Source organism: Eschrichtius robustus, chromosome 7 (genome assembly GCF_028021215.1).
Source record: "Eschrichtius robustus isolate mEscRob2 chromosome 7, mEscRob2.pri, whole genome shotgun sequence".
Lineage (NCBI taxonomy): Eukaryota > Metazoa > Chordata > Mammalia > Artiodactyla > Eschrichtiidae > Eschrichtius > Eschrichtius robustus.
The window spans coordinates 36756500-36780934 of NC_090830.1; positions in this window are offsets into that span (position 1 = coordinate 36756500).

Sequence of the window (24435 nt, forward strand, 5' to 3'; positions counted from 1 at the left end):
AGAAGAAGTGGTGGTCCATGTAGACAATGAATACTAGCCATGGAAAACAGTGAAACACTGCTCTTTGAGGCACCATAGATGATCTTGGAGATAATCACAGAACATGAGGTAAGTCGGAAAGCAAAAGTCCTATATCCTATGATATCACTTATAGGCGTTATCTAATAACGGACACAAATGAACATATTTCCACAAAGAAAGTCAATCACAGACTTATTTAAAAAAAAACTATGCTTATCTAAAAGGAAAGGTGGGGGGGATGGATAAATGAAGATTAGCGTTACCGTATGTATACAAATAAATATTATATACATATATCAAAAAGACCGACCCTATAGCAAGGAAGGTTTACGGAACACTCTGTAATAATTTACAGGGGAAGAGGATCTCTACATAAATAGGTATATAGAATATGTAGATGAACCAGAGTGTGTACACCTTGGACAAGCAACATTCTAACCATTACCCCAATTGAAAAAATTAAAACAACGAACTAGGAGTAATGAGACATAAACGTATGGGGGGTTTTCCTGGCACATTCCATCCAAATTTACAACCTAGGCAAACGACTTCCAGAACGGCTCTGCTGCCCTAGTACCCAGATTTGGGAATGGAGAAATGCTGCATCCTTGTGGCCGTTTCCCACAACAGCAGCTTTAAACCCACTGCCCAAGGTCACTAAATATTCACCAATGGCAGTTCTGTAAATGGCACCTGCCCTCCAAAAAATACTGAGGTCGAAAATCGACCAAAAAATTCTAGAGTGCAACCTTCCAAAAAGAAAATTTGAAGAGGTATATTATACTCACACTTTTTTTCTTTTTTCTTTTAACAGAAAAGAAAAAGGCGTGGACAAATGATGAATTGTAGGAATTTTGACAGGCATGTAAACCCAAATTACAAAAACCTATCAGCTCACACCAGTCAGAATGGCCATCAACAAAAATCCTGCAAACAATATATGCTGACGTGATTGTGGAGAAATGCGTCCCCTCGATTCTAAGGGGGACGTGGTAAGAGTCACTAATGAAAGGACAATTGAGGTGCCTTGAAAAGGTAAACGTTGAGCTACCATAGCAGTCAATCAATCATACCCACTGCTGGGTCTATCACCTGAGAAAATGAAAATCAATAATCACAGGCTGGCAATCCTGCACTCCAGCAATATTTACCATAGGCAACACTTGGAAGCAACGGACATGTCCATCAACAGAGGAATGCACCAAGAAGAAGTGGTCCATGTACACAATGGAATATTAGCCATGGAAAACCTTGAAGCACTGCTCTTTGAGGCACCATAGATGAGCCTGGAGATAATCACAAAACATGAAGTAGGTCGGAAAGCCAAAGACCTATAGCCTATATTATCACTTATGGCATTATCTAATAACTGACACAGATGAACATATTTCCAAAGAGAAAGACACTCACAGGCTTAGAAAACAAACTATGCTCATCTAAAAGGAAAGGAGGGGGGAAATTGAGAAATGAAGATTAGTGTTACTATACATATACAAATAAATATTATATCCATGTATCAAAAAGACCGAGCATATAGCAAGGGAGGTCGACGGAACACTGTAATATTTTACATGGGAAGAGGATCTGTACATTCGTAGACATACATGATGTACAAATGAACCAGATTGTGTACACCTAGGAAAGACAATGTTCTAAACTTTACCCAGATTAAAAAAAAAGATTTAAAAACCAAGAAGAAGTAATGAGACATAAACTTATGGGGATTTCTCCTGGCAAATTCCATTCTAATTTACAACCTAGGACAATGACTTCCAGAAAGGCTCTGCTGCCCTAGTACCCAGATTGGGGAATGAAGAAATGCTACCTCCTTGTGGCCGTTTCCCACAACAGCAGCTTTGAACCCACTGCAAAAGGTCACTAAATCTTCACCAACTTGCAGTTCTGTAAATGGCACCCGCCCTCCAGAAAATTTCTGCGGTCAAAAATCGACCAAAAAATTCAAAAGAGGGCAACCTTCGAAGAAGACAATTTCAAGAGCTATATTGTACTCACGGTTTTTTCTTTTAAGAGAAAAGACAAAGGCGTAGGAATATGATGAATTTTAAAAATTTTAATGACATGCATACCCATATTACAAAACCTATGAGCTCAGAGCAGTCAGAATGGCCATTAGGAAAAATGCTGCAAAAAATAAATGGTGAAGGGAGTGTGGAGAAATGCGTACCCTCGGTTGTAAGGGGGGGGCATGTAAAGAGCCACTAATGAAAACACAATGTAGGCGCTTTGAACAGGGAAACATTGAGCTACCAGTCAATCAATCACAACCACTGCTTGGCCTATCACCTGAGAAAATGAGAATCAAAAAGTCACAGGCTGGCAAACCTGTAGGCCAGCAAGATTTACCATAGCCAGCACTTGGAAGCAATGAAAATGTCCATCAACCGAGGAATGCACCAAGAAGAAGTGGTCCACGTACACAATGGAATATTACTCTAATAATAAATATAAATTAAATTTAAAAACAAACAAAAGCAAGGAGACATCAACATTTGTGGGTTTATCCGGGCACATTGCACTCTAGTTTATAACCGAAGAACACCACTGGCCGGTAGTTCTGTTTCCCTGGTACCAGCATGGGGAACGTAGAAAGGCTGCCGCTCTCTGGCCGTTACCTGCAAAAACAGGTTTAAAGCCTGAGCTAATGGTCACTTCCTGTGAACAAGTACTGCAGGGCTGTAAATGAAACCTGCCCTCAAAATATCTTGAGGGAGATAATGGCCAAAATATTTCAAATGGTGACACATACTTTAAGAAAACACTTTGAAGAAATAAGCTCTAATCACAGCTGGAAAAATAAAAAGGACATGTCTAAAAGCTCAATTTCAACGCATTATGAGACACATGCAAATTCAACCACAAAGAGGTATCAGCTCACACCACTCAGAATAACCATCAGCAAAAACTACAAAGAATAAATGCTGAAGGTGCTGGGAAGAAATGCATACCCTCAACTTTATGTGGGACGTAACCTGGAAAGAGCCACTAAAGAGAACAGAATAGAGGTGCCTTTAAAAGGTAAACATTGAGCTACCATAGGATCCAGCAGACCTATTCCTGGACCTATAAACTAAGAAGACAGAATTGGAAGGACACAGGTACGCAAATCTGCATTGCATAGTATTCCCATAGCCAAGATATGGAGGTAATCAAAAAGTCCACCGACAGATGGGCGGACAAAGAAGAACTGCTACATGTACAGATGGAATATGAGCTTGTGAAAAAATGAAACAATGCCATTTGCAGCACCATAGATGAGTCTAGAAGTAATCACGCCACTTGGAGTAAGTGAGAAAGCGAAAGACCCATATCCTATCATATCACATATAGGTGTTACCTAAAAAATGATACAAACAAAGATATTTCCACAGAGAAACACTATCATAGCTTCATTAAAAAAAACTTATTGTTCACCAAATGGAAAGGTGTGAGGATTGGATACATTACCATATTGAGGTTAACAGAGAGATACAAACACATGTGAAATATATAATCACCAAAGACCTACGCAATACCAAGAGGAGACTACTCAACATTGTGTCATAACCGACATGGGAAAAGGATCCGAAGAAGAATAGATATATGCATATGTGTGAAAGAACCACATCTTGCACACCTAGAACAAACAAAACATTGTAATCAAGTTTGCTGTGATGAAAAATAAAAATTAAGTTAAAAATACCAACAAGAAGTAATGAGACATAAACTTAAAGGGCTTTTTCCTCGCACATTCCATTCTAATTTACAACCTAGAACACCACTTCCAGTAAGGCTCTGTTGCCCTAGTAACCAGATTTGGTAAAGGAGAAATGCTGCCGCCTTGTGGCCGATTCCCGCAAGAGCAGCTTTTAACCCACAGCTAATGGTCACTTACCATTCACAAGGACTCAGGGCTGTAAAGGACACCTGCCCTAAAAAAGTGTGCTGAGGTAGGGAATGGATAAAAAAAAAATTCAAAACACGCAGGATTTTCAAGATAGTATAAAGAGGTAAGTTTTACTCACTCTCTTTTTAAAGAAAGGAAAATGGATAAAAGTTCCACCTCAGGAAGTATTAGACTCATGCAATCTAATCTACAAAAAGTTTTCAACTCACACCAGTCGACTGACCATTGGCAAAAAGTCTACAAACAATAAATGCTGAGGAGGTTTTAGAGAACTGTGTACCCTCTAGCTGCTGGTGAGATGTAAAAGGGTTAAACGCTAATAATGAGAACAGAAAGGAGCTGCGTTGAAAAGGAAAAACTGAGGTACCATTCAATCCAGCAGGCGCACCAATGGGCCTCTCACCTGAGAAGACCAGAATGAAGAAGACCCGGGTTGCAAAAGCTGCACTGCAGCCTTATTCACAATAGACAAGACAGTGAAGCAACCAAAATGTCCATCAACAGATGAAAGGATAAAGAAGAAGTGGTGGTCCATGTAGACAATGAATACTAGCCATGGAAAACAGTGAAACACTGCTCTTTGAGGCACCATAGATGATCTTGGAGATAATCACAGAACATGAGGTAAGTCGGAAAGCAAAAGTCCTATATCCTATGATATCACTTATAGGCGTTATCTAATAACGGACACAAATGAACATATTTCCACAAAGAAAGTCAATCACAGACTTATTTAAAAAAAAACTATGCTTATCTAAAAGGAAAGGTGGGGGGGATGGATAAATGAAGATTAGCGTTACCGTATGTATACAAATAAATATTATATACATATATCAAAAAGACCGACCCTATAGCAAGGAAGGTTTACGGAACACTCTGTAATAATTTACAGGGGAAGAGGATCTCTACATAAATAGGTATATAGAATATGTAGATGAACCAGAGTGTGTACACCTTGGACAAGCAACATTCTAACCATTACCCCAATTGAAAAAATTAAAACAACGAACTAGGAGTAATGAGACATAAACTTATGGGGGGTTTTCCTGGCACATTCCATCCAAATTTACAACCTAGGCAAACGACTTCCAGAACGGCTCTGCTGCCCTAGTACCCAGATTTGGGAATGGAGAAATGCTGCATCCTTGTGGCCGTTTCCCACAACAGCAGCTTTAAACCCACTGCCAAAGGTCACTAAATATTCACCAATGGCAGTTCTGTAAATGGCACCTGCCCTCCAAAAAATACTGAGGTCGAAAATCGACCAAAAAATTCTAGAGTGCAACCTTCCAAAAAGAAAATTTGAAGAGGTATATTATACTCACACTTTTTTTCTTTTTTCTTTTAACAGAAAAGAAAAAGGCGTGGACAAATGATGAATTGTAGGAATTTTGACAGGCATGTAAACCCAAATTACAAAAACCTATCAGCTCACACCAGTCAGAATGGCCATCAACAAAAATCCTGCAAACAATATATGCTGACGTGATTGTGGAGAAATGCGTCCCCTCGATTCTAAGGGGGACGTGGTAAGAGTCACTAATGAAAGGACAATTGAGGTGCCTTGAAAAGGTAAACGTTGAGCTACCATAGCAGTCAATCAATCATACCCACTGCTGGGTCTATCACCTGAGAAAATGAAAATCAATAATCACAGGCTGGCAATCCTGCACTCCAGCAGTATTTACCATAGGCAACACTTGGAAGCAACGGACATGTCCATCAACAGAGGAATGCACCAAGAAGAAGTGGTCCATGTACACAATGGAATATTAGCCATGGAAAACCTTGAAGCACTGCTCTTTGAGGCACCATAGATGAGCCTGGAGATAATCACAAAACATGAAGTAGGTCGGAAAGCCAAAGACCTATAGCCTATATTATCACTGATGGCATTATCTAATAACTGACACAGATGAACATATTTCCAAAGAGAAAGACACTCACAGGCTTAGAAAACAAACTATGCTCATCTAAAGGAAAGGAGGGGGGAAATTGAGAAATGAAGATTAGTGTTACTATACATATACAAATACATATTATATCCATGTATCAAAAAGACCGAACATATAGCAAGGGAGGTCGACGGAACACTGTAATATTTTACATGGGAAGAGGATCTGTACATTCATAGACATACATAATGTACAAATGAACCAGATTGTGTACACCTAGGACAGACAATGTTCTAAACTTTACCCAGATTAAAAAAAAAAAAAAATTAAAAACCAAGAAGAAGTAATGAGACATAAACTTATAGGGATTTCTCCTGGCAAATTCCATTCTAATTTACAACCTAGGACAATGACTTCCAGAAAGGCTCTGCTGCCCTAGTACCCAGATTGGGGAATGGAGAAATGCTACCTCCTTGTGGCCGTTTCCCACAACAGCAGCTTTGAACCCACTGCAAAAGGTCACTAAATCTTCACCAACTTGCAGTTCTGTAAATGGCACCCGCCCTCCAGAAAATTTCTGCGGTCAAAAATCGACCAAAAAATTCAAAAGAGGGCAACCTTCGAAGAAGACAATTTCAAGAGCTATATTGTACTCACGGTTTTTTCTTTTAAGAGAAAAGACAAAGGCGTAGGAATATGATGAATTTTAAAAATTTTAATGACATGCAAACCCATATTACAAAACCTATCAGCTCACAGCAGTCAGAATGGCCATTAGGAAAAATGCTGCAAAAAATAAATGGTGAAGGGAGTGTGGAGAAATGCGTACCCTCGGTTGTAAGGGGGGGGCATGTAAAGAGCCACTAATGAAAACACAATGTAGGCGCTTTGAACAGGGAAACATTGAGCTACCAGTCAATCAATCACAACCACTGCTTGGCCTATCACCTGAGAAAATGAGAATCAAAAAGTCACAGGCTGGCAAACCTGTAGGCCAGCAAGATTTACCATAGCCAGCACTTGGAAGCAATGAAAATGTCCATCAACCGAGGAATGCACCAAGAAGAAGTGGTCCACGTACACAATGGAATATTACTCTAATAATAAATATAAATTAAATTTAAAAACAAACAAAAGCAAGGAGACATCAACATTTGTGGGTTTATCCGGGCACATTGCACTCTAGTTTATAACCGAAGAACACCACTGGCCGGTAGGTCTGTTTCCCTGGTACCAGCATGGGGAACGTAGAAAGGCTGCCGCTCTCTGGCCGTTACCTGCAAAAGCAGGTTTAAAGCCTGAGCTAATGGTCACTTCCTATGAACAAGTACTGCAGGGCTGTAAATGAAACCTGCCCTCAAAATATCTTGAGGGAGATAATGGCCAAAATATTTCAAATGGTGACACATACTTTAAGAAAACACTTTGAAGAAATAAGCTCTAATCACAGCTGGAAAAATAAAAAGGACATGTCTAAAAGCTCAATTTCAACGCATTATGAGACACATGCAAATTCAACCACAAAGAGGTATCAGCTCACACCACTCAGAATAACCATCAGCAAAAACTACAAAGAATAAATGCTGAAGGTGCTGGGAAGAAATGCATACCCTCGACTTTATGTGGGACGTAACCTGGAAAGAGCCACTAAAGAGAATAGAATAGAGGTGCCTTTAAAAGGTAAACATTGAGCTACCATAGGATCCAGCAGACCTATTCCTGGACCTATAAACTAAGAAGACAGAATTGGAAGGACACAGGTACGCAAATCTGCATTGCATAGTATTCCCATAGCCAAGATATGGAGGTAATCAAAAAGTCCACCGACAGATGGGCGGACAAAGAAGAACTGCTACATGTACAGATGGAATATGAGCTTGTGAAAAAATGAAACAATGCCATTTGCAGCACCATAGATGAGTCTAGAAGTAATCACGCCACTTGGAGTAAGTGAGAAAGCGAAAGACCCATATCCTATCATATCACATATAGGTGTTACCTAAAAAATGATACAAACAAAGATATTTCCACAGAGAAACACTATCATAGCTTCATTAAAAAAAACTTATGGTTCACCAAATGGAAAGGTGTGAGGATTGGATACATTACCATATTGAGGTTAACAGAGAGATACAAACACATGTGAAATATATAATCACCAAAGACCTACGCAATACCAAGAGGAGACTACTCAACATTGTGTCATAACCGACATGGGAAAAGGATCCGAAGAAGAATAGATATATGCATATGTGTGAAAGAACCACATCTTGCACACCTAGAACAAACAAAACATTGTAATCAAGTTTGCTGTGATGAAAAATAAAAATTAAGTTAAAAATACCAACAAGAAGTAATGAGACATAAACTTAAAGGGCTTTTTCCTCGCACATTCCATTCTAATTTACAACCTAGAACACCACTTCCAGTAAGGCTCTGTTGCCCTAGTAACCAGATTTGGTAAAGGAGAAATGCTGCCGCCTTGTGGCCGATTCCCGCAAGAGCAGCTTTTAACCCACAGCTAATGGTCACTTACCATTCACAAGGACTCAGGGCTGTAAAGGACACCTGCCCTAAAAAAGTGTGCTGAGGTAGGGAATGGATAAAAAAAAAATTCAAAACACGCAGGATTTTCAAGATAGTATAAAGAGGTAAGTTTTACTCACTCTCTTTTTAAAGAAAGGAAAATGGATAAAAGTTCCACCTCAGGAAGTATTAGACTCATGCAATCTAATCTACAAAAAGTTTTCAACTCACACCAGTCGACTGACCATTGGCAAAAAGTCTACAAACAATAAATGCTGAAGAGGTTTTAGAGAACTGTGTACCCTCTAGCTGCTGGTGAGATGTAAAAGGGTTAAACGCTAATAATGAGAACAGAAAGGAGCTGCGTTGAAAAGGAAAAACTGAGGTACCATTCAATCCAGCAGGCGCACCAATGGGCCTCTCACCTGAGAAGACCAGAATGAAGAAGACCCGGGTTGCAAAAGCTGCACTGCAGCCTTATTCACAATAGACAAGACAGTGAAGCAACCAAAATGTCCATCAACAGATGAAAGGATAAAGAAGAAGTGGTGGTCCATGTAGACAATGAATACTAGCCATGGAAAACAGTGAAACACTGCTCTTTGAGGCACCATAGATGATCTTGGAGATAATCACAGAACATGAGGTAAGTCGGAAAGCAAAAGTCCTATATCCTATGATATCACTTATAGGCGTTATCTAATAACGGACACAAATGAACATATTTCCACAAAGAAAGTCAATCACAGACTTATTTAAAAAAAAACTATGCTTATCTAAAAGGAAAGGTGGGGGGGATGGATAAATGAAGATTAGCGTTACCGTATGTATACAAATAAATATTATATACATATATCAAAAAGACCGACCCTATAGCAAGGAAGGTTTACGGAACACTCTGTAATAATTTACAGGGGAAGAGGATCTCTACATAAATAGGTATATAGAATATGTAGATGAACCAGAGTGTGTACACCTTGGACAAGCAACATTCTAACCATTACCCCAATTGAAAAAATTAAAACAACGAACTAGGAGTAATGAGACATAAACTTATGGGGGGTTTTCCTGGCACATTCCATCCAAATTTACAACCTAGGCAAACGACTTCCAGAACGGCTCTGCTGCCCTAGTACCCAGATTTGGGAATGGAGAAATGCTGCATCCTTGTGGCCGTTTCCCACAACAGCAGCTTTAAACCCACTGCCAAAGGTCACTAAATATTCACCAATGGCAGTTCTGTAAATGGCACCTGCCCTCCAAAAAATACTGAGGTCGAAAATCGACCAAAAAATTCTAGAGTGCAACCTTCCAAAAAGAAAATTTGAAGAGGTATATTATACTCACACTTTTTTTCTTTTTTCTTTTAACAGAAAAGAAAAAGGCGTGGACAAATGATGAATTGTAGGAATTTTGACAGGCATGTAAACCCAAATTACAAAAACCTATCAGCTCACACCAGTCAGAATGGCCATCAACAAAAATCCTGCAAACAATATATGCTGACGTGATTGTGGAGAAATGCGTCCCCTCGATTCTAAGGGGGACGTGGTAAGAGTCACTAATGAAAGGACAATTGAGGTGCCTTGAAAAGGTAAACGTTGAGCTACCATAGCAGTCAATCAATCATACCCACTGCTGGGTCTATCACCTGAGAAAATGAAAATCAATAATCACAGGCTGGCAATCCTGCACTCCAGCAGTATTTACCATAGGCAACACTTGGAAGCAACGGACATGTCCATCAACAGAGGAATGCACCAAGAAGAAGTGGTCCATGTACACAATGGAATATTAGCCATGGAAAACCTTGAAGCACTGCTCTTTGAGGCACCATAGATGAGCCTGGAGATAATCACAAAACATGAAGTAGGTCGGAAAGCCAAAGACCTATAGCCTATATTATCACTGATGGCATTATCTAATAACTGACACAGATGAACATATTTCCAAAGAGAAAGACACTCACAGGCTTAGAAAACAAACTATGCTCATCTAAAGGAAAGGAGGGGGGAAATTGAGAAATGAAGATTAGTGTTACTATACATATACAAATACATATTATATCCATGTATCAAAAAGACCGAACATATAGCAAGGGAGGTCGACGGAACACTGTAATATTTTACATGGGAAGAGGATCTGTACATTCATAGACATACATAATGTACAAATGAACCAGATTGTGTACACCTAGGACAGACAATGTTCTAAACTTTACCCAGATTAAAAAAAAAAAAAAATTAAAAACCAAGAAGAAGTAATGAGACATAAACTTATAGGGATTTCTCCTGGCAAATTCCATTCTAATTTACAACCTAGGACAATGACTTCCAGAAAGGCTCTGCTGCCCTAGTACCCAGATTGGGGAATGGAGAAATGCTACCTCCTTGTGGCCGTTTCCCACAACAGCAGCTTTGAACCCACTGCAAAAGGTCACTAAATCTTCACCAACTTGCAGTTCTGTAAATGGCACCCGCCCTCCAGAAAATTTCTGCGGTCAAAAATCGACCAAAAAATTCAAAAGAGGGCAACCTTCGAAGAAGACAATTTCAAGAGCTATATTGTACTCACGGTTTTTTCTTTTAAGAGAAAAGACAAAGGCGTAGGAATATGATGAATTTTAAAAATTTTAATGACATGCAAACCCATATTACAAAACCTATCAGCTCACAGCAGTCAGAATGGCCATTAGGAAAAATGCTGCAAAAAATAAATGGTGAAGGGAGTGTGGAGAAATGCGTACCCTCGGTTGTAAGGGGGGGGCATGTAAAGAGCCACTAATGAAAACACAATGTAGGCGCTTTGAACAGGGAAACATTGAGCTACCAGTCAATCAATCACAACCACTGCTTGGCCTATCACCTGAGAAAATGAGAATCAAAAAGTCACAGGCTGGCAAACCTGTAGGCCAGCAAGATTTACCATAGCCAGCACTTGGAAGCAATGAAAATGTCCATCAACCGAGGAATGCACCAAGAAGAAGTGGTCCACGTACACAATGGAATATTACTCTAATAATAAATATAAATTAAATTTAAAAACAAACAAAAGCAAGGAGACATCAACATTTGTGGGTTTATCCGGGCACATTGCACTCTAGTTTATAACCGAAGAACACCACTGGCCGGTAGGTCTGTTTCCCTGGTACCAGCATGGGGAACGTAGAAAGGCTGCCGCTCTCTGGCCGTTACCTGCAAAAGCAGGTTTAAAGCCTGAGCTAATGGTCACTTCATATGAACAAGTACTGCAGGGCTGTAAATGAAACCTGCCCTCAAAATATCTTGAGGGAGATAATGGCCAAAATATTTCAAATGGTGACACATACTTTAAGAAAACACTTTGAAGAAATAAGCTCTAATCACAGCTGGAAAAATAAAAAGGACATGTCTAAAAGCTCAATTTCAACGCATTATGAGACACATGCAAATTCAACCACAAAGAGGTATCAGCTCACACCACTCAGAATAACCATCAGCAAAAACTACAAAGAATAAATGCTGAAGGTGCTGGGAAGAAATGCATACCCTCGACTTTATGTGGGACGTAACCTGGAAAGAGCCACTAAAGAGAATAGAATAGAGGTGCCTTTAAAAGGTAAACATTGAGCTACCATAGGATCCAGCAGACCTATTCCTGGACCTATAAACTAAGAAGACAGAATTGGAAGGACACAGGTACGCAAATCTGCATTGCATAGTATTCCCATAGCCAATATATGGAGGTAACCAAAAAGTCCACCGACAGATGGGCGGACAAAGAAGAACTGCTACATGTACAGATGGAATATGAGCTTGTGAAAAAATGAAACAATGCCATTTGCAGCACCATAGATGAGTCTAGAAGTAATCACGCCACTTGGAGTAAGTGAGAAAGCGAAAGACCCATATCCTATCATATCACATATAGGTGTTACCTAAAAAATGATACAAACAAAGATATTTCCACAGAGAAACACTATCATAGCTTCATTAAAAAAACTTATGGTTCACCAAATGGAAAGGTGTGAGGATTGGATACATTACCATATTGAGGTTAACAGAGAGATACAAACACATGTGAAATATATAATCACCAAAGACCTACGCAATACCAAGAGGAGACTACTCAACATTGTGTCATAACCGACATGGGAAAAGGATCCGAAGAAGAATAGATATATGCATATGTGTGAAAGAACCACATCTTGCACACCTAGAACAAACAAAACATTGTAATCAAGTTTGCTGTGATGAAAAATAAAAATTAAGTTAAAAATACCAACAAGAAGTAATGAGACATAAACTTAAAGGGCTTTTTCCTCGCACATTCCATTCTAATTTACAACCTAGAACACCACTTCCAGTAAGGCTCTGTTGCCCTAGTAACCAGATTTGGTAAAGGAGAAATGCTGCCGCCTTGTGGCCGATTCCCGCAAGAGCAGCTTTTAACCCACAGCTAATGGTCACTTACCATTCACAAGGACTCAGGGCTGTAAAGGACACCTGCCCTAAAAAAGTGTGCTGAGGTAGGGAATGGATAAAAAAAAAATTCAAAACACGCAGGATTTTCAAGATAGTATAAAGAGGTAAGTTTTACTCACTCTCTTTTTAAAGAAAGGAAAATGGATAAAAGTTCCACCTCAGGAAGTATTAGACTCATGCAATCTAATCTACAAAAAGTTTTCAACTCACACCAGTCGACTGACCATTGGCAAAAAGTCTACAAACAATAAATGCTGAAGAGGTTTTAGAGAACTGTGTACCCTCTAGCTGCTGGTGAGATGTAAAAGGGTTAAACGCTAATAATGAGAACAGAAAGGAGCTGCGTTGAAAAGGAAAAACTGAGGTACCATTCAATCCAGCAGGCGCACCAATGGGCCTCTCACCTGAGAAGACCAGAATGAAGAAGACCCGGGTTGCAAAAGCTGCACTGCAGCCTTATTCACAATAGACAAGACAGTGAAGCAACCAAAATGTCCATCAACAGATGAAAGGATAAAGAAGAAGTGGTGGTCCATGTAGACAATGAATACTAGCCATGGAAAACAGTGAAACACTGCTCTTTGAGGCACCATAGATGATCTTGGAGATAATCACAGAACATGAGGTAAGTCGGAAAGCAAAAGTCCTATATCCTATGATATCACTTATAGGCGTTATCTAATAACGGACACAAATGAACATATTTCCACAAAGAAAGTCAATCACAGACTTATTTAAAAAAAAACTATGCTTATCTAAAAGGAAAGGTGGGGGGGATGGATAAATGAAGATTAGCGTTACCGTATGTATACAAATAAATATTATATACATATATCAAAAAGACCGACCCTATAGCAAGGAAGGTTTACGGAACACTCTGTAATAATTTACAGGGGAAGAGGATCTCTACATAAATAGGTATATAGAATATGTAGATGAACCAGAGTGTGTACACCTTGGACAAGCAACATTCTAACCATTACCCCAATTGAAAAAATTAAAACAACGAACTAGGAGTAATGAGACATAAACTTATGGGGGGTTTTCCTGGCACATTCCATCCAAATTTACAACCTAGGCAAACGACTTCCAGAACGGCTCTGCTGCCCTAGTACCCAGATTTGGGAATGGAGAAATGCTGCATCCTTGTGGCCGTTTCCCACAACAGCAGCTTTAAACCCACTGCCAAAGGTCACTAAATATTCACCAATGGCAGTTCTGTAAATGGCACCTGCCCTCCAAAAAATACTGAGGTCGAAAATCGACCAAAAAATTCTAGAGTGCAACCTTCCAAAAAGAAAATTTGAAGAGGTATATTATACTCACACTTTTTTTCTTTTTTCTTTTAACAGAAAAGAAAAAGGCGTGGACAAATGATGAATTGTAGGAATTTTGACAGGCATGTAAACCCAAATTACAAAAACCTATCAGCTCACACCAGTCAGAATGGCCATCAACAAAAATCCTGCAAACAATATATGCTGACGTGATTGTGGAGAAATGCGTCCCCTCGATTCTAAGGGGGACGTGGTAAGAGTCACTAATGAAAGGACAATTGAGGTGCCTTGAAAAGGTAAACGTTGAGCTACCATAGCAGTCAATCAATCATACCCACTGCTGGGTCTATCACCTGAGAAAATGAAAATCAATAATCACAGGCTGGCAATCCTGCACTCCAGCAGTATTTACCATAGGCAACACTTGGAAGCAACGGACATGTCCATCAACAGAGGAATGCACCAAGAAGAAGTGGTCCATGTACACAATGGAATATTAGCCATGGAAAACCTTGAAGCACTGCTCTTTGAGGCACCATAGATGAGCCTGGAGATAATCACAAAACATGAAGTAGGTCGGAAAGCCAAAGACCTATAGCCTATATTATCACTGATGGCATTATCTAATAACTGACACAGATGAACATATTTCCAAAGAGAAAGACACTCACAGGCTTAGAAAACAAACTATGCTCATCTAAAGGAAAGGAGGGGGGAAATTGAGAAATGAAGATTAGTGTTACTATACATATACAAATACATATTATATCCATGTATCAAAAAGACCGAACATATAGCAAGGGAGGTCGACGGAACACTGTAATATTTTACATGGGAAGAGGATCTGTACATTCATAGACATACATAATGTACAAATGAACCAGATTGTGTACACCTAGGACAGACAATGTTCTAAACTTTACCCAGATTAAAAAAAAAAAAAATTAAAAACCAAGAAGAAGTAATGAGACATAATCTTATAGGGATTTCTCCTGGCAAATTCCATTCTAATTTACAACCTAGGACAATGACTTCCAGAAAGGCTCTGCTGCCCTAGTACCCAGATTGGGGAATGGAGAAATGCTACCTCCTTGTGGCCGTTTCCCACAACAGCAGCTTTGAACCCACTGCAAAAGGTCACTAAATCTTCACCAACTTGCAGTTCTGTAAATGGCACCCGCCCTCCAGAAAATTTCTGCGGTCAAAAATCGACCAAAAAATTCAAAAGAGGGCAACCTTCGAAGAAGACAATTTCAAGAGCTATATTGTACTCACGGTTTTTTCTTTTAAGAGAAAAGACAAAGGCGTAGGAATATGATGAATTTTAAAAATTTTAATGACATGTAAACCCATATTACAAAACCTATCAGCTCACAGCAGTCAGAATGGCCATTAGGAAAAATGCTGCAAAAAATAAATGGTGAAGGGAGTGTGGAGAAATGCGTACCCTCGGTTGTAAGGGGGGGGCATGTAAAGAGCCACTAATGAAAACACAATGTAGGCGCTTTGAACAGGGAAACATTGAGCTACCAGTCAATCAATCACAACCACTGCTTGGCCTATCACCTGAGAAAATGAGAATCAAAAAGTCACAGGCTGGCAAACCTGTAGGCCAGCAAGATTTACCATAGCCAGCACTTGGAAGCAATGAAAATGTCCATCAACCGAGGAATGCACCAAGAAGAAGTGGTCCACGTACACAATGGAATATTACTCTAATAATAAATATAAATTAAATTTAAAAACAAACAAAAGCAAGGAGACATCAACATTTGTGGGTTTATCCGGGCACATTGCACTCTAGTTTATAACCGAAGAACACCACTGGCCGGTAGGTCTGTTTCCCTGGTACCAGCATGGGGAACGTAGAAAGGCTGCCGCTCTCTGGCCGTTACCTGCAAAAGCAGGTTTAAAGCCTGAGCTAATGGTCACTTCATATGAACAAGTACTGCAGGGCTGTAAATGAAACCTGCCCTCAAAATATCTTGAGGGAGATAATGGCCAAAATATTTCAAATGGTGACACATACTTTAAGAAAACACTTTGAAGAAATAAGCTCTAATCACAGCTGGAAAAATAAAAAGGACATGTCTAAAAGCTCAATTTCAACGCATTATGAGACACATGCAAATTCAACCACAAAGAGGTATCAGCTCACACCACTCAGAATAACCATCAGCAAAAACTACAAAGAATAAATGCTGAAGGTGCTGGGAAGAAATGCATACCCTCGACTTTATGTGGGACGTAACCTGGAAAGAGCCACTAAAGAGAATAGAATAGAGGTGCCTTTAAAAGGTAAACATTGAGCTACCACAGGATCCAGCAGACCTATTCCTGGACCTATAAACTAAGAAGACAGAATTGGAAGGACACAGGTACGCAAATCTGCATTGCATAGTATTCCCATAGCCAAGATATGGAGGTAACCAAAAAGTCCACCGACAGATGGGTGGACAAAGAAGAACTGCTACATGTACAGATGGAATATGAGCTTGTGAAAAAATGAAACAATGCCATTTGCAGCACCATAGATGAGTCTAGAAGTAATCACGCCACTTGGAGTAAGTGAGAAAGCGAAAGACCCATATCCTATCATATCACATATAGGTGTTACCTAAAAAATGATACAAACAAAGATATTTCCACAGAGAAACACTATCATAGCTTCATTAAAAAAACTTATGGTTCACCAAATGGAAAGGTGTGAGGATTGGATACATTACCATATTGAGGTTAACAGAGAGATACAAACACATGTGAAATATATAATCACCAAAGACCTACGCAATACCAAGATTAGACTACTCAACATTGTGTCATAACCGACATGGGAAAAGGATCCGAAGAAGAATAGATATATGCATATGTGTGAAAGAACCACATCTTGCACACCTAGAACAAACAAAACATTGTAATCAAGTTTGCTGTGATGAAAAATAAAAATTAAGTTAAAAATACCAACAAGAAGTAATGAGACATAAACTTAAAGGGCTTTTTCCTCGCACATTCCATTCTAATTTACAACTTAGAACACCACTTCCAGTAAGGCTCTGTTGCCCTAGTAACCAGATTTGGTAAAGGAGAAATGCTGCCGCCTTGTGGCCGATTCCCGCAAGAGCAGCTTTTAACCCACAGCTAATGGTCACTTACCATTCACAAGGACTCAGGGCTGTAAAGGACACCTGCCCTAAAAAAGTGTGCTGAGGTAGGGAATGGATAAAAAAAAAATTCAAAACACGCAGGATTTTCAAGATAGTATAAAGAGGTAAGTTTTACTCACTCTCTTTTTAAAGAAAGGAAAATGGATAAAAGTTCCACCTCAGGAAGTATTAGACTCATGCAATCTAATCTACAAAAAGTTTTCAACTCACACCAGTCGACTGACCATTGGCAAAAAGTCTACAAACAATAAATGCTGAAGAGGTTTTAGAGAACTGTGTACCCTCTAGCTGCTGGTGAGATGTAAAAGGGTTAAACGCTAATAATGAGAACAGAAAGGAGCTGCGTTGAAAAGGAAAAACTGAGGTACCATTCAATCCAGCAGGCGCACCAATGGGCCTCTCACCTGAGAAGACCAGAATGAAGAAGACCCGGGTTGCAAAAGCTGCACTGCAGCCTTATTCACAATAGACAAGACAGTGAAGCAACCAAAATGTCCATCAACAGATGAAAGGATAAAGAAGAAGTGGTGGTCCATGTAGACAATGAATACTAGCCATGGAAAACAGTGAAACACTGCTCTTTGAGGCACCATAGATGATCTTGGAGATAATCACAGAACATGAGGTAAGTCGGAAAGCAAAAGTCCTATATCCTATGATATCACTTATAGGCGTTATCTAATAACGGACACAAATGAACATATTTCCACAAAGAAAGTCAATCACAGACTTATTTAAAAAAAAACTATGCTTATCTAAAAGGAAAGGTGGGGGGGATGGATAAATGAAGATTAGCGTTACCGTATGTATACAAATAAATATTATATACATATATCAAAAAGACCGACCCTATAGCAAGGAAGGTTTACGGAACACTCTGTAATAATTTACAGGGGAAGAGGATCTCTACATAAATAGGTATATAGAATATGTAGATGAACCAGAGTGTGTACACCTTGGACAAGCAACATTCTAACCATTACCCCAATTGAAAAAATTAAAACAACGAACTAGGAGTAATGAGACATAAACGTATGGGGGGTTTTCCTGGCACATTCCATCCAAATTTACAACCTAGGCAAACGACTTCCAGAACGGCTCTGCTGCCCTAGTACCCAGATTTGGGAATGGAGAAATGCTGCATCCTTGTGGCCGTTTCCCACAACAGCAGCTTTAAACCCACTGCCAAAGGTCACTAAATATTCACCAATGGCAGTTCTGTAAATGGCACCTGCCCTCCAAAAAATACTGAGGTCGAAAATCGACCAAAAAATTCTAGAGTGCAACCTTCCAAAAAGAAAATTTGAAGAGGTATATTATACTCACACTTTTTTTCTTTTTTCTTTTAACAGAAAAGAAAAAGGCGTGGACAAATGATGAATTGTAGGAATTTTGACAGGCATGTAAACCCAAATTACAAAAACCTATCAGCTCACACCAGTCAGAATGGCCATCAACAAAAATCCTGCAAACAATATATGCTGACGTGATTGTGGAGAAATGCGTCCCCTCGATTCTAAGGGGGACGTGGTAAGAGTCACTAATGAAAGGACAATTGAGGTGCCTTGAAAAGGTAAACGTTGAGCTACCATAGCAGTCAATCAATCATACCCACTGCTGGGTCTATCACCTGAGAAAATGAAAATCAATAATCACAGGCTGGCAATCCTGCACTCCAGCAATATTTACCATAGGCAACACTTGGAAGCAACGGACATGTCCATCAACAGAGGAATGCACCAAGAAGAAGTGGTCCATGTACACAATGGAATATTAGCCATGGAAAACCTTGAAGCACTGCTCTTTGAGGCACCATAGATGAGCCTGGAGATAATCACAAAACATGAAGTAGGTCGGAAAGCCAAAGACCTATAGCCTATATTATCACTGATGGCATTATCTAATAACTGACACAGATGAACATATTTCCAAAGAGAAAGACACTCACAGGCTTAGAAAACAAACTATGCTCATCTAAAGGAAAGGAGGGGGGAAATTGAGAAATGAAGATTAGTGTTACTATACATATACAAATACATATTATATCCATGTATCAAAAAGACCGAACATATAGCAAGGGAGGTCGACGGAACACTGTAATATTTTACATGGGAAGAGGATCTGTACATTCATAGACATACATAATGTACAAATGAACCAGATTGTGTACACCTAGGACAGACAATGTTCTAAACTTTACCCAGATTAAAAAAAAAAAAAAATTAAAAACCAAGAAGAAGTAATGAGACATAAACTTATAGGGATTTCTCCTGGCAAATTCCATTCTAATTTACAACCTAGGACAATGACTTCCAGAAAGGCTCTGCTGCCCTAGTACCCAGATTGGGGAATGGAGAAATGCTACCTCCTTGTGGCCGTTTCCCACAACAGCAGCTTTGAACCCACTGCAAAAGGTCACTAAATCTTCACCAACTTGCAGTTCTGTAAATGGCACCCGCCCTCCAGAAAATTTCTGCGGTCAAAAATCGACCAAAAAATTCAAAAGAGGGCAACCTTCGAAGAAGACAATTTCAAGAGCTATATTGTACTCACGGTTTTTTCTTTTAAGAGAAAAGACAAAGGCGTAGGAATATGATGAATTTTAAAAATTTTAATGACATGCAAACCCATATTACAAAACCTATCAGCTCACAGCAGTCAGAATGGCCATTAGGAAAAATGCTGCAAAAAATAAATGGTGAAGGGAGTGTGGAGAAATGCGTACCCTCGGTTGTAAGGGGGGGGCATGTAAAGAGCCACTAATGAAAACACAATGTAGGCGCTTTGAACAGGGAAACATTGAGCTACCAGTCAATCAATCACAACCACTGCTTGGCCTATCACCTGAGAAAATGAGAATCAAAAAGTCACAGGCTGGCAAACCTGTAGGCCAGCAAGATTTACCATAGCCAGCACTTGGAAGCAATGAAAATGTCCATCAACCGAGGAATGCACCAAGAAGAAGTGGTCCACGTACACAATGGAATATTACTCTAATAATAAATATAAATTAAATTTAAAAACAAACAAAAGCAAGGAGACATCAACATTTGTGGGTTTATCCGGGCACATTGCACTCTAGTTTATAACCGAAGAACACCACTGGCCGGTAGGCCTGTTTCCCTGGTACCAGCATGGGGAACGTAGAAAGGCTGCCGCTCTCTGGCCGTTACCTGCAAAAGCAGGTTTAAAGCCTGAGCTAATGGTCACTTCATATGAACAAGTACTGCAGGGCTGTAAATGAAACCTGCCCTCAAAATATCTTGAGGGAGATAATGGCCAAAATATTTCAAATGGTGACACATACTTTAAGAAAACACTTTGAAGAAATAAGCTCTAATCACAGCTGGAAAAATAAAAAGGACATGTCTAAAAGCTCAATTTCAACGCATTATGAGACACATGCAAATTCAACCACAAAGAGGTATCAGCTCACACCACTCAGAATAACCATCAGCAAAAACTACAAAGAATAAATGCTGAAGGTGCTGGGAAGAAATGCATACCCTCGACTTTATGTGGGACGTAACCTGGAAAGAGCCACTAAAGAGAATAGAATAGAGGTGCCTTTAAAAGGTAAACATTGAGCTACCATAGGATCCAGCAGACCTATTCCTGGACCTATAAACTAAGAAGACAGAATTGGAAGGACACAGGTACGCAAATCTGCATTGCATAGTATTCCCATAGCCAAGATATGGAGGTAACCAAAAAGTCCACCGACAGATGGGCGGACAAAGAAGAACTGCTACATGTACAGATGGAATATGAGCTTGTGAAAAAATGAAACAATGCCATTTGCAGCACCATAGATGAGTCTAGAAGTAATCACGCCACTTGGAGTAAGTGAGAAAGCGAAAGACCCATATCCTATCATATCACATATAGGTGTTACCTAAAAAATGATACAAACAAAGATATTTCCACAGAGAAACACTATCATAGCTTCATTAAAAAAACTTATGGTTCACCAAATGGAAAGGTGTGAGGATTGGATACATTACCATATTGAGGTTAACAGAGAGATACAAACACATGTGAAATATATAATCACCAAAGACCTACGCAATACCAAGATTAGACTACTCAACATTGTGTCATAACCGACATGGGAAAAGGATCCGAAGAAGAATAGATATATGCATATGTGTGAAAGAACCACATCTTGCACACCTAGAACAAACAAAACATTGTAATCAAGTTTGCTGTGATGAAAAATAAAAATTAAGTTAAAAATACCAACAAGAAGTAATGAGACATAAACTTAAAGGGATTTTTCCTCGCACATTCCATTCTAATTTACAACCTAGAACACCACTTCCAGTAAGGCTCTGTTGCCCTAGTAACCAGATTTGGTAAAGGAGAAATGCTGCCGCCTTGTGGCCGATTCCCGCAAGAGCAGCTTTTAACCCACAGCTAATGGTCACTTACCATTCACAAGGACTCAGGGCTGTAAAGGACACCTGCCCTAAAAAAGTGTGCTGAGGTAGGGAATGGATAAAAAAAAAAATTCAAAACACGCAGGATTTTCAAGATAGTATAAAGAGGTAAGTTTTACTCACTCTCTTTTTAAAGAAAGGAAAATGGATAAAAGTTCCACCTCAGGAAGTATTAGACTCATGCAATCTAATCTACAAAAAGTTTTCAACTCACACCAGTCGACTGACCATTGGCAAAAAGTCTACAAACAATAAATGCTGAAGAGGTTTTAGAGAACTGTGTACCCTCTAGCTGCTGGTGAGATGTAAAAGGGTTAAACGCTAATAATGAGAACAGAAAGGAGCTGCGTTGAAAAGGAAAAACTGAGGTACCATTCAATCCAGCAGGCGCACCAATGGGCCTCTCACCTGAGAAGACCAGAATGAAGAAGACCCGGGTTGCAAAAGCTGCACTGCAGCCTTATTCACAATAGACAAGACAGTGAAGCAACCAAAATGTCCATCAACTGATGAAAGGATAAAGAAGAAGTGGTGGTCCATGTAGACAATGAATACTAGCCATGGAAAACAGTGAAACACTGCTCTTTGAGGCACCATAGATGATCTTGGAGATAATCACAGAACATGAGGTAAGTCGGAAAGCAAAAGTCCTATATCCTATGATATCACTTATAGGCGTTATCTAATAACGGACACAAATGAACATATTTCCACAAAGAAAGTCAATCACAGACTTATTTAAAAAAAAACTATGCTTATCTAAAAGGAAAGGTGGGGGGGATGGATAAATGAAGATTAGCGTTACCGTATGTATACAAATAAATATTATATACATATATCAAAAAGACCGACCCTATAGCAAGGAAGGTTTACGGAACACTCTGTAATAATTTACAGGGGAAGAGGATCTCTACATAAATAGGTATATAGAATATGTAGATGAACCAGAGTGTGTACACCTTGGACAAGCAACATTCTAACCATTACCTCAATTGAAAAAATTAAAACAACGAACTAGGAGTAATGAGACATAAACGTATGGGGGGTTTTCCTGGCACATTCCATCCAAATTTACAACCTAGGCAAACGACTTCCAGAACGGCTCTGCTGCCCTAGTACCCAGATTTGGGAATGGAGAAATGCTGCATCCTTGTGGCCGTTTCCCACAACAGCAGCTTTAAACCCACTGCCAAAGGTCACTAAATATTCACCAATGGCAGTTCTGTAAATGGCACCTGCCCTCCAAAAAATACTGAGGTCGAAAATCGACCAAAAAATTCTAGAGTGCAACCTTCCAAAAAGAAAATTTGAAGAGGTATATTATACTCACACTTTTTTTCTTTTTTCTTTTAACAGAAAAGAAAAAGGCGTGGACAAATGATGAATTGTAGGAATTTTGACAGGCATGTAAACCCAAATTACAAAAACCTATCAGCTCACACCAGTCAGAATGGCCATCAACAAAAATCCTGCAAACAATATATGCTGACGTGATTGTGGAGAAATGCGTCCCCTCGATTCTAAGGGGGACGTGGTAAGAGTCACTAATGAAAGGACAATTGAGGTGCCTTGAAAAGGTAAACGTTGAGCTACCATAGCAGTCAATCAATCATACCCACTGCTGGGTCTATCACCTGAGAAAATGAAAATCAATAATCACAGGCTGGCAATCCTGCACTCCAGCAGTATTTACCATAGGCAACACTTGGAAGCAACGGACATGTCCATCAACAGAGGAATGCACCAAGAAGAAGTGGTCCATGTACACAATGGAATATTAGCCATGGAAAACCTTGAAGCACTGCTCTTTGAGGCACCATAGATGAGCCTGGAGATAATCACAAAACATGAAGTAGGTCGGAAAGCCAAAGACCTATAGCCTATATTATCACTGATGGCATTATCTAATAACTGACACAGATGAACATATTTCCAAAGAGAAAGACACTCACAGGCTTAGAAAACAAACTATGCTCATCTAAAGGAAAGGAGGGGGGGAAATTGAGAAATGAAGATTAGTGTTACTATACATATACAAATACATATTATATCCATGTATCAAAAAGACCGAACATATAGCAAGGGAGGTCGACGGAACACTGTAATATTTTACATGGGAAGAGGATCTGTACATTCATAGACATACATAATGTACAAATGAACCAGATTGTGTACACCTAGGACAGACAATGTTCTAAACTTTACCCAGATTAAAAAAAAAAAAAAATTAAAAACCAAGAAGAAGTAATGAGACATAAACTTATAGGGATTTCTCCTGGCAAATTCCATTCTAATTTACAACCTAGGACAATGACTTCCAGAAAGGCTCTGCTGCCCTAGTACCCAGATTGGGGAATGGAGAAATGCTACCTCCTTGTGGCCGTTTCCCACAACAGCAGCTTTGAACCCACTGCAAAAGGTCACTAAATCTTCACCAACTTGCAGTTCTGTAAATGGCACCCGCCCTCCAGAAAATTTCTGCGGTCAAAAATCGACCAAAAAATTCAAAAGAGGGCAACCTTCGAAGAAGACAATTTCAAGAGCTATATTGTACTCACGGTTTTTTCTTTTAAGAGAAAAGACAAAGGCGTAGGAATATGATGAATTTTAAAAATTTTAATGACATGCAAACCCATATTACAAAACCTATCAGCTCACAGCAGTCAGAATGGCCATTAGGAAAAATGCTGCAAAAAATAAATGGTGAAGGGAGTGTGGAGAAATGCGTACCCTCGGTTGTAAGGGG